This window comes from Pygocentrus nattereri, chromosome 4 (genome assembly GCF_015220715.1).
Source record: "Pygocentrus nattereri isolate fPygNat1 chromosome 4, fPygNat1.pri, whole genome shotgun sequence".
NCBI lineage: Eukaryota > Metazoa > Chordata > Actinopteri > Characiformes > Serrasalmidae > Pygocentrus > Pygocentrus nattereri.
In genome coordinates this window covers 28,211,817-28,222,654 of record NC_051214.1, presented here as the reverse complement: position 1 = coordinate 28,222,654, position 10,838 = coordinate 28,211,817, and positions in this window count along the sequence as shown.

Sequence of the window (10,838 nt, the reverse complement as noted above, 5' to 3'; positions counted from 1 at the left end):
TATTGAGCTCTGGGTGACGGCACGGCTGGAGCGTGAGCATTGTTCGATACTGAGAGAGCAGAGAGCAGTTTGATGAAGCGAGAGAGGATAAAATCCATACACATGGCCTAAATGTGCATGTGTGAGCAAGAAAAAAAGAGGAAGATGAGGACTGAGGCCATATGCAGCTCATACATTCAGTACTTTACCTAATCACATTTTCAGCCCCACTCTACTTGTATCATGAACTAGCTAGCAAATGGTCTGAGGGCATTAGAGCACCCTGTCTGCGATGGACAGCACATGTGCCTGTCTGCTCAGATGTGTTCCCTTCCACTGTAACATGTGACTTACCCACTATGCTCCGCTGCTCAGCTGAACACAGAAAAAAGAAAGAGAAAATGAAACGCATAGCATGGACCTTCCCCACCTCTCCCTCTCTTTGTTTTCCAGCCACTGTGTTCTTCTTGGTGGTTTTCTTTGCTGATGGATTGCTTTATACCCCGTAAAGTACACTGCTTACAAGCTCCAATTAAGAACACTGCAGCTGCCTGGACAACTCTTACTGGAGCACTGACCAAAACCACAAGGACACATAGCCTCATTGATTAAAAGCACTGCTTCTATGAAGCTGTATGAGTGCACGAGTGATTTGCATCTAAAAACATATAGACCTTCATGCAGTGTTCAGATTATTAGGTACTCCTACTTTGTACCTACACTCACTGGTCATTTTATCAAGCATATCAACCATGTTGCCATGTTGCTGGAGTTCTTAAAGACCTGGCTGTTCGACCTTGTACAAGTAAATGTAGAGACGATAGCTCATTTGATGATGCACAGTCTGTGTTAGTCATCCTCTAGTCCATCAGTGGGCAGTTTCTGGCCACAGAATGCTACTAGATGGACATATATGACTGATGGACTATTCTCAGTCCAGCAGTGACACTGATATGTCTAAAACTCCAGTAACATTGCTGTGTGTTATCCAGTCTGTGCAACACGCACATATAAACACTGACATGTCATTACCATGAGTGCTGAGAATGTGTTCTGACCATTGATGGACAGGATTAAAAGGGAGCCAACACATGCACCTCTATGTCAAGTGGACCTGATAAAAATGGACCAATGGTCAGTTAGTGGAGGTGTAGAAAGTTATTGATTGTAGCTCATCCGTTGAGCAATTTGTCACCCTTTCTCTTCCTCATCGGTGAAAACGGACCAATACAAGGCCACCACTGACCGGACATGATTTGGACGGTAGACACAGCAGAGACACTGATGTAGTAGTGGCAAGTTAGATAGTGTGGTGCTGGTACAAATTTATCAGGCACAGCGGTGTGGCTGGGGCTTTAAGCATTGTACACATAGTGGCCGTTTTAGTCTGGTTTGGACAGCAGTGGTCCTGGGGAGGTTCCACTGATGGACGGGGTAGAAGATGGCGGACACATTGTACCTAATAAAATGGCAAAGCCACCAATGTAGGTAGTACAAGGTCAGTGTATAAACTTATCATGATCAGAAAATGCAAAACAGAGTCCTGAGATAACACTATTATAAGACTGCACCCTCTAAACCACAGTAATATGAGCATTTGCCACGTTGTCTGTTAGTAAACTCTGAGCTAGTCCCTGGGGCGGCTGGGACGATGTTTTAGCAATTCCAGATGGGGCCTTTAATCTCTGTACAGCTGGCTAAATGCATTGTTAAACTCTCTCTTATCTATAATGGCATGAGGAGATTGCTATCTGTGACTCGAGGAGATCTGAAGGATAAAGACGCAAAAGAACTATGAGCTGCACACACTCTCACTGCCTGATAACAGCTCTGGGGACTTATTAGAGATGGAAAATTATAACATGCAGCAAAAATAGTATTTTCAAAATGGCATTGATTTTTATCTAATAGAGGGGGGGGGGACCTTCTAATGTCAGGATTTCCTGACTGCACTTAAAATAGTGCCCCCTGGTGAATAACATGATTTCAAGTGGCAGTGTTTTAAACATTTTCCCCAAATTTTAAGGGGACTTTTAGTGGTATTTTTGTCTCTTGTGACATCATTATGATTGTGCCACTATTTTTGTCACCTGGAAAATCAATGTACAGTTTGATGGGAGCAAAAAAAAAAAAAACATCAACATTTACATAAACATTAACATAAACATTTTACTTACAATGTGTAATTAACTTTTACTGTACAAAAGCCTATTTATATATGTAATATATAAAACATTAAGCTGTATGAAATGACCTGCAGAAAGGCTTAATGTGAAATGCTCTGTTCTGTAAAAACGTACCAAATCAGAATTGTTCTCAGCGGTGGTGAGGTGGTGATAGGAACTGGTTTACGTTCACTGTCTCTAAAAGCTACATTACAGAAGGTTATTACATTATATGGTAATGAATACATTGCCTGATGTGTAAGACATCGTTTTATAATAGTTTTGCGAAAGGCTTTGAGCTAAAAAATGGAGGAGGGGTACATGCAGACTGCTGTTAGGGAAAACAGTGCCCAAAGGCAATCACCCCTACCCCCCCCCCCCCCCCCTCCCGATGTACCACTAGTTTACTAATATCATCATTACATATAAAACCTCAGAGTGTAGATTCACTGGTGGATTTGGATAGTAAATGTAATGGGTATATTTGTGTTGTAGACACTGAGACTCCTGGTTCCTATCAGCAGCACTGTAAAGAAATCAGAGTTGGTAAATTTCGCTATAATGAAACATTTTAGTTCAGGCTTTTAGCAGATAATCTTATCCGTACAGATTTAAAGCAGTAGGCAAGAGCAGTGTGAGGAAGTGTAAAAGTACTTTTACATTAGAGTCCATGTCTAAATGGAAGAAAAAAAATACTAGGCTCCAATGTACGTGTTATCTATTCAAAGGCTTTACCATGAAAAACGACTGGTAAATACAAAGCAATACAAAAAGAATGACCTGTTTGAGTTTTAGTACACTGTGCACCAGAAGACAATCACTAACATGGCACTGCAAGAAAAAGGCAATGTGATTAAAACAGATGAATATTAAGGTGTGCTTGCCTGGTAATTGCTCGTTATCTAGTACACTGTAACAGTATATTGATCAGTATAAATGAGCAGGATATCCTTTTTTTAAAGAGTAAGTAGAATAAGATGATCTACTGTACTTGAGTTCTATCCTAGTTAATTACTTTGTTAAATTCACCCTGAAATACCTGTAGTGCTCATCCAACCCCATAGCTGGCACCTCATTTCACTGTCGGTTACTGGTTTGGGTGGCAGAACCATAGCAACAGTTCCTTAAATTACACAGACAGGCTTTTCAACACCTTTACAGGAAAGCCTTCATCTACAGAGGGCTGGCTCTATTTTTACTAAATGGGTCAAGATTCTGCACCAGAGGCAATGCGGAGAGACCAATTTCACAGGTACAGCTCAGCGTAATTAAGGCATAAAGGTGCTCTCTTCTTTCTGAAAAGACACCCAACATTTTAAAAAATGAGCAATTAATATATTCTGGATATATTATGACAAACTATATGCTATGACGAACTGAAAAACTCTGGCAAATGAAGTCCTCTGTCAAAAGTTAATGCTGTGCTGCACCTGCAATACCAAAGTACCACAGTCTAGACTGAAGCCTAGGACTGTATGGAGCACATTAGGAATAAAGCAACACCAGACAGTGATTATACACTTCCAAATGCACCAAATGATAAACACATGAATAGGGCTGTGACGGTATTTCGTACCGCGGTGAGAAAGCAACATATCACCGCGGTACAGCGGTTAACCGCAACACCCCCCCTCCACCCCCCTCCCCCACGTCAAAAAACATACAAAAAAATGCCCTTTGTAAATGAACAATAAATGTATTCTTCGTAAAGTAAATTCTGAAGGCAAAATTATGCCCATAATATTGTTAATAATGAGGCTATGGAACACATTACGTAGTCAATAGAATAAGTGCTAGTTGTTCAGCCACGGAGCCGCTAAAGTTAATATTCTAGCTTATTTTTCCGTCTTCATGTTTCTTGCCAGACAAACCAACATGTTCACTTTGTCCGGTTTAAGGGAGGATCTAAAAGGAGTGACAGTGTTGGGAGTACTCGTGGCGCTGGCAACCTTCCACAGAAGAGGGAATCGAGCTTGAGTTTCCCGCCACCACGCAAGCGGGTCCGAGTGCGAATCAAGGACTTCCTCCTGCAAATACCTCGCGAGTTCAGTGTCCGCACGGATTCTCCTCTCGTGTGATGCCGTCAGTGCAGGGATCGCGGTTTGAGAGAAGTCCTCTCGGTCGTGAAGTGCATGCTGTTCATCAAAAGCCTGCAGCTCGGCTTTGACCGCCGGCTTCCCAGCAGTGCGAAACGGCACCATTTCTTCAACCAAATAGCGAGTCACACGGTCAGAAGCGCTCGCCACTGGTTGCTGTCACGCTGGTACTTCGCTCCTCTCGCAAAGGCCTCGGAGAGTCGCTGCTGACCCGAGGTTGTACCTCCTCCTGGCGCAGGTGTGCTGCTGCCAGGTTCGGCAATCACAGAAGGACGGTTAAGTCTAAGATGTGATCTTGGATTACCGAAACCTAGAAATAATTAAAAACAATCATACACAAAAAGAACCCCCCCCCCATTTATTTAATGGACCGTCCCTTTCCCTCACGTGCACAGAGATCACAACGGAAAGTGTTGGGTCAGTCAGAACTTAGAGCGGGAAACTGCTCGTTTTATAAATAAATAAATAAATAAATAAATAAATGACGGTAATAAGCTCAACACCGCGGTATTGCGGTAATACGGTTATCGTCACAGCCCTACAAATGAACAGAATCACTACTGTCTTACTGTTGGGTTACAATATCAGAAGAGAAATAGCAGAATCGCAGCGGAACGGACACACAGGAGAATAACTGTCAGTTCAGAGGAAGGATAAAACCAGGACAAATGCATCAAACTGGAGCACAGAAAAACAGCATATTCAGAACCAGTAAGTTAGGGTGTGTGTATTGTCTAAATAATGAGTGTTTATGAAGTTATGAGGGATCGCAGGTCTTTTTTCTGAATTTTTGGAAAGAGATCTATACCTTGTCTGTTCAGCAGCAAGTGAGTGGGTGGTGTTGTAAAACGTTCCTTGTAAATGGAGTTATAGGTCACTGAAAACAGCACAGCGGGATATCATCTGGCCACCTACACACAAACGACATATACCAATCTGCCTTCCCACACACGTCTCTGCTGTGGACGTCTGCAGTGAAATATTTAAAAAATACTTTACTGCTCAATATAAAGAAGTAAGACCTTCTATACACTGACTAAATGCAGGCGCATGCACACACACACACACTGCTCAAACTGTTGGATCCTAACAGCTCACAATGAGTGGTCATCCTCCCACAGTGTGGAAGCCCCTGGTGGGCAGGAAAGTCACAAGTAAAGTGATCTTTTCAGAAATCCCCTGATTCCTCTCAGCAAGAGCAAATCCATCATCTCCTCCAGCATTAGAGCACATAGGACAGCTGGGTAATAAAATCCTATCACCAATATAATTCCATTCAATATACAACCCCAATTCCAATGAAGTTGGGATGTTGTGCAAGACAAATAAACAGAATACGATGATTTGCAAATCCTTTTCAACCGATATTCAATTGAGTACACTACAAAGACAAGATATTTAATGTTCAAATGGATAAACTTTGTTTTTTGCAAATATTCACTCATTTTAAATTTGATGCCTGCAACACGTTCCAAAGAAGTTGGGACAGGGGAATGTTTACCACTGTGTTACATCACCTTTCCTTTTAACAACACTCAATAAGTGTTTGGGAACTGAGGACACTAATTGTTGAAGCTTTGTAGGTGGAATTCTTTCCCATTCTTGCTTGATGTAGAACTTCAGTTGCTCAACAGTCCGGGGTCTCTGTTGTCGTATTTTGCACTTCATAATGTGCCACACATTTTCAATGGGAGACAGGTCTGGACTGCAGGCAGCAAGCAAGCAAAATTTATTTATATAGTGCTTTTTACAACAGGTGTTGTCACAAAGCAGCTTTACAGAACAATAAGTATTACAGAGAGAAGAGAAAAGAAGAAAGAAAATCCGGGTCCGAGCCCCCATGAGCAAGCCAGCGGCGACGGTGGCAAAGAAAAACTCCCTAAAAGAGGAAGAAACCTTGAGAGGAACCAAGACTCAGAAGGGGAACCCATCCTCCTATGGTCGACACCGGACAGCAAACATTATTAGTATGAAGTATTCTAGTAAAGTGGGAAAAGAAAGAGAGAGATCTGAGGGTGAGGACTGCACAGCACTGTACAGCAAGAAGCTCAGTGGTGGTCAAACCGGTCCAGAAGGCTGGTGAGCAGCGGCACCAATCAAGGCAGTAGAGGCAACAGCATCAGGCGCACAGGATGGGCAGCTGATCAGCTCGGCAGAGAAAGGAGAAGAAAAAACAGAGTTAGTACTGTAAAGAGTGGCTGACCACAGATTACAGTAAAACAGAGCAGTGTAGACTCCAGCAGGTCTAGACCTGACAGGGAAGACTAGTCACCAAATGTTTGACTGTACAAATAAGTTTTTAGCCTAGACTTAAAGATTGGGGCTGTGTCTGATTCCCGAACATTGGCAGGAAGATTATTCCAGAGCTGGGGGGCTTTGTATGAGAAAGCTCTCCCCACTGATGTAGCTTTATTAATTCTAGGTACCAGTAGTAGGCCAGCACCTTGTGATCTAAGTAGGCGTGATGGTTCATAGTGGGAGAGGAGCTCACTCAGGTACTGAGGGGCGAGCCCGTTTAGAGCTTTATAAGTCAGTAATAGAATTTTATAATCAATGCGAAATTTAACTGGTAGCCAGTGCAGGGCTGATAAAACTGGACTAATATGGTCAAACTTCCTAGTTCTTGTGAGGACTCTGGCTGCAGCGTTCTGGACTAGCTGAAGCTTGTTAAGGCTTTTGCTGGGACATCCAGACAGCAGGGCATTACAATAATCTAGCCTTGAAGTGATAAATGCATGAACTAGCTTTTCTGCATCCTGTAGAGATAATGAATTTCTTAATTTAGCGATATTGCAGAGATGCAGGAAGGCTGTTCTAGTGATATTAGATATATGTGTGTCGAAGGAGAGATCAGCGTCTATCATGACACCAAGATTTTTAACAGATAAGCTTGATGAAACTGAGAGATTGTTAAGTTTTAGTGTTGAGTTAGACAGTCTGTTTCTGGCTAATTTTGGACCAAGAAGCAGGACCTCTGTTTTATCTGAGTTAAGTAACAGAAAATTATTTGACATCCAATCTTTTATACAGTCCTCAATCTTGCCAAGTTTAATTTTATCATCCGGTTTACTTGATATATATAACTGGGTGTCATCTGCATAACAGTGGAAATTTATGCCGTGTTTACTGATAATGGTGCCTAGTGGTAGCATATATATTGTAAATAATATAGGTCCTAAAACAGAGCCTTGTGGAACACCATAAATTACTTTTGCACGAACAGATGATTCACCCTTTACATTAACAAACTGATATCGATCGGTGAGGTAGGACCTGAACCAGGAAAGAGCTGTTCCTGTTACCCCTACAAGGTTTTCTAGTCTATCTAGTAGGATAGCGTGGTCTATTGTGTCGAATGCTGCACTAAGGTCAAGGAGGACTAACAACGACACATTTCCTTGGTCCGTGAATAATAGAAGATCATTTATAATTTTTACTAATGCTGTTTCTGTACTATGATGTGGCCTAAAACCAGACTGAAATATTCCGTGTAGATTATTCCTATGCAAATAAGGGCTTAACTGTTTTGCTACCACTTTTTCCAGGATCTTAGATATGAAGGGGAGATTTGAGATGGGTCTATAATTTGATAGTTCACAGGGATCGAGGTTAGCTTTCTTAATCAGGCCAGTCTAGTACCCGAACTCTTTTACTACGAAGCCATGCTGTTGTAACACGTGCAGAATGTGGCTTGGCATTGTCTTGCTAAAATAAGCAGGACATCCCTGAAAAAGACGTTGCTTGAATGGCAACATATGTTGCTCCAAAACCTGTATGTACCTTTCAGCATTAATGGTGCCTTCACAGATGTGCAAGTTACCCATGCCATGGGCACTAACACACCCCCATACCATCAGAGATTCTGGCTTTTGAAATTTGCAGTGATAACAATCCGGACAGTCCTTTTCCTCTTTGGCCTGGAGGACACGACGTCCATGATTTCCAAAAACAATTTGAAATGTGGACTCGTCAGACCACAGGACACTTTTCCACTTTTGCGTCAGTCCATCTCAGCTGAGCTCGGGCCCAGAGAAGCCGGCAGTGTTTCTGGGTGTTGTTGATATATGGCTTTCACTTTGCATGGCAGAGTTTTAACTTGCACTTGTACATGGAGCGACGAACTGTGTTCACTGACAGTGGTTTTCTGAAGTGTTCCTGAATGATGTCGGTTTTTAATGCAGTTCCGCCTGAGGGATCGAAGGTCACGGGCATTCAATGTTGGTTTTCTGCCTTGCCGCTTACTCGCAGAGATTTCTCCAGATTCTCTGAATCTTTTGATGATATTATGGATTGTAGATGATGAAACTCCTAAATTCCTTGCAATTGAACGTTGAGAAACATTGTTCTTAAACTGTTGGACTATTTGCTCACGCAGTTGTTCACAAAGTGGTGAACCTCGCCCCATCCTGGCTTGTGAATGACTGAGCCTTTCAGGGATGCTCCCTTTATACCCAATCATGACACTCACCTGTTTCCAATTAACCTGCTCACCTGTGGAATGTTCCAAACAGGTGTTTTTTTGAGCATTCCTCAACTTTCCCAGTCTTTTGTTGCCCCTATCCCAACTTCTTTGGAACGTGTTGCAGGCATCAAATTCAAAATGAGTGAATATTTGCAAAAAAAAATAATAAAGTTTATCTGTTAGAACATTAAATATCTTGTCTTTGTAGTGTATTCAATTGAATATAGGTTGAAAAGGATTTGCAAATCACCGTATTCTGTTTTAATTTGTTTTACACAACGTCTCAACTTCATTGGAATTGGGGTTGTAGACAAAAAAAACAATAATTATTACATGCATTTCTAAATGCCCAATTTTAAGTCTGCAGAAAAGAGAGAAATGAGGCCTTCTGAAGCTTTGAACCAATTGCTGTGGAATAGAATTTCAAAACATTTCAACACTACTCACTAGCAATATCTGTCAAAAGCAAACTTATCTAAATCCAACTATTTGTGTATACATTCACTTGAAGGTAGAAATATCCTGAAATAAAAAAAGTTAGGTTACATTTTAATATGCTGTTCATTTATTATAAGCAGAGATAATTACTGTGATGCTGTTTTTCCTGAGCTTCTTAATCCTTGTGTGGTGTTGAAATGTTCGTTACTCAGGGGTCTGGTGGACCCACCGCATTATTGTTTTTTTCAATCAGTACAGCCATAACAATTTATGTAAAAATAAGAGATGTATAAAATATCACAAGTGTACAGTACAGAGTTCGCCTTTAGCAGCTGTAGCCAGTCAGCAGCCTGTCCATGTTATGTCCATGTTATTCACCATATATATATACACACACACACATACAATAACAGTGGGTCATGTCGGAGGAGAACAGAGTGAAGGGACACAGTACCTCAACATCATATGTGTAAAATAAATGTGTAGGGGGTGTTTACAGTGTAAAGTCATGTGTTATGCAAAATGTGTTATTTTATATGTCCCTCACAGAAAATGAGCAAAGCCCAATGAATCTGAAGTTTAAATAATAATAAAGTGCATCATTATTTCATTAACATTAGAAATGAGGGCAACAGACCTAAACACCACACAAGGGTTAAGAAAACTATACATCCTCCACAATTTGTACAAAATGCAGCAGGACAGATTCTAATGACAACATCATGCATAATGTGTAACATACTGAACAGACTAGACAAGCACCCAGACTACTAAGAGACAAATAAAATAAAAAAGTAATAAATAAAATAAAGTATAAGAAAAAATAGCTAATGTGAAAGGAGCTGCAGAGATGCATAATATCTGTACATATGCAAGTCTGAGGAGCTATATAATATAATAACCATTATATACAGAATATATCAGAATGATAGACATTTACACAAAAAAATTAACATGTACACAGTTGTGCAAATAAGCATTATGTAACAGTTACTGTAATACAGTAGTTGGTACGATGGTTCAGTTAAAGTTTAAAATGTGAGGTGCTCACTGTGGCTGATGAGTGCTACAGCTCTGAGGAAAAGCTGTTAGTGTGTTTGGTTGTGCTGGTTTTAATGGCCCCGAGTCTTCTACTAGAGGTGATTGGTTGGAAGCGGTGATGTCCAGGATGACAGCGGTCAGCTGTAATTTTGCCAGCATGCTTCATCACCCTGCTGTTGTAGATGTCCTGAAGCGTTGGCAGACTACATCTGACAATCCTGTCCGCTGTTCTGATTATGCACTGGAATTTGGCTCGTTCTTCTCAGGTGGAGAAACCAAACCAGGTGGTTATGGATGATGTGAGAATGGACTTGATTATCTTTGTATAGAACTGGATCATCAGACTTGAGTTGTTGGGGGGTATAGGGAGAGGGATTGCACTTATAGTCTTCTGTGTGTTGAGCAGCAGGTGACTGTTGCTTCACCAGGAGATCAGCCACTCTACTATCTTTAGGTAGGCAGACTCATCTTCTTTAGATATGAGGTCTACTGCAGTGGTGTCTCATCTCCAAACCTCAGGATCTTCACAGCTGGTTCCCTGAAGATACTTGTTGGTGTAGAGATTGGAGAGAAGGGGTGAACGCACAAAACCTTGTGGAACTCCAGTACTGAGGGGCTGGGGGTCTGACATATGTTTTCCAAGATGCACCTGCTGTC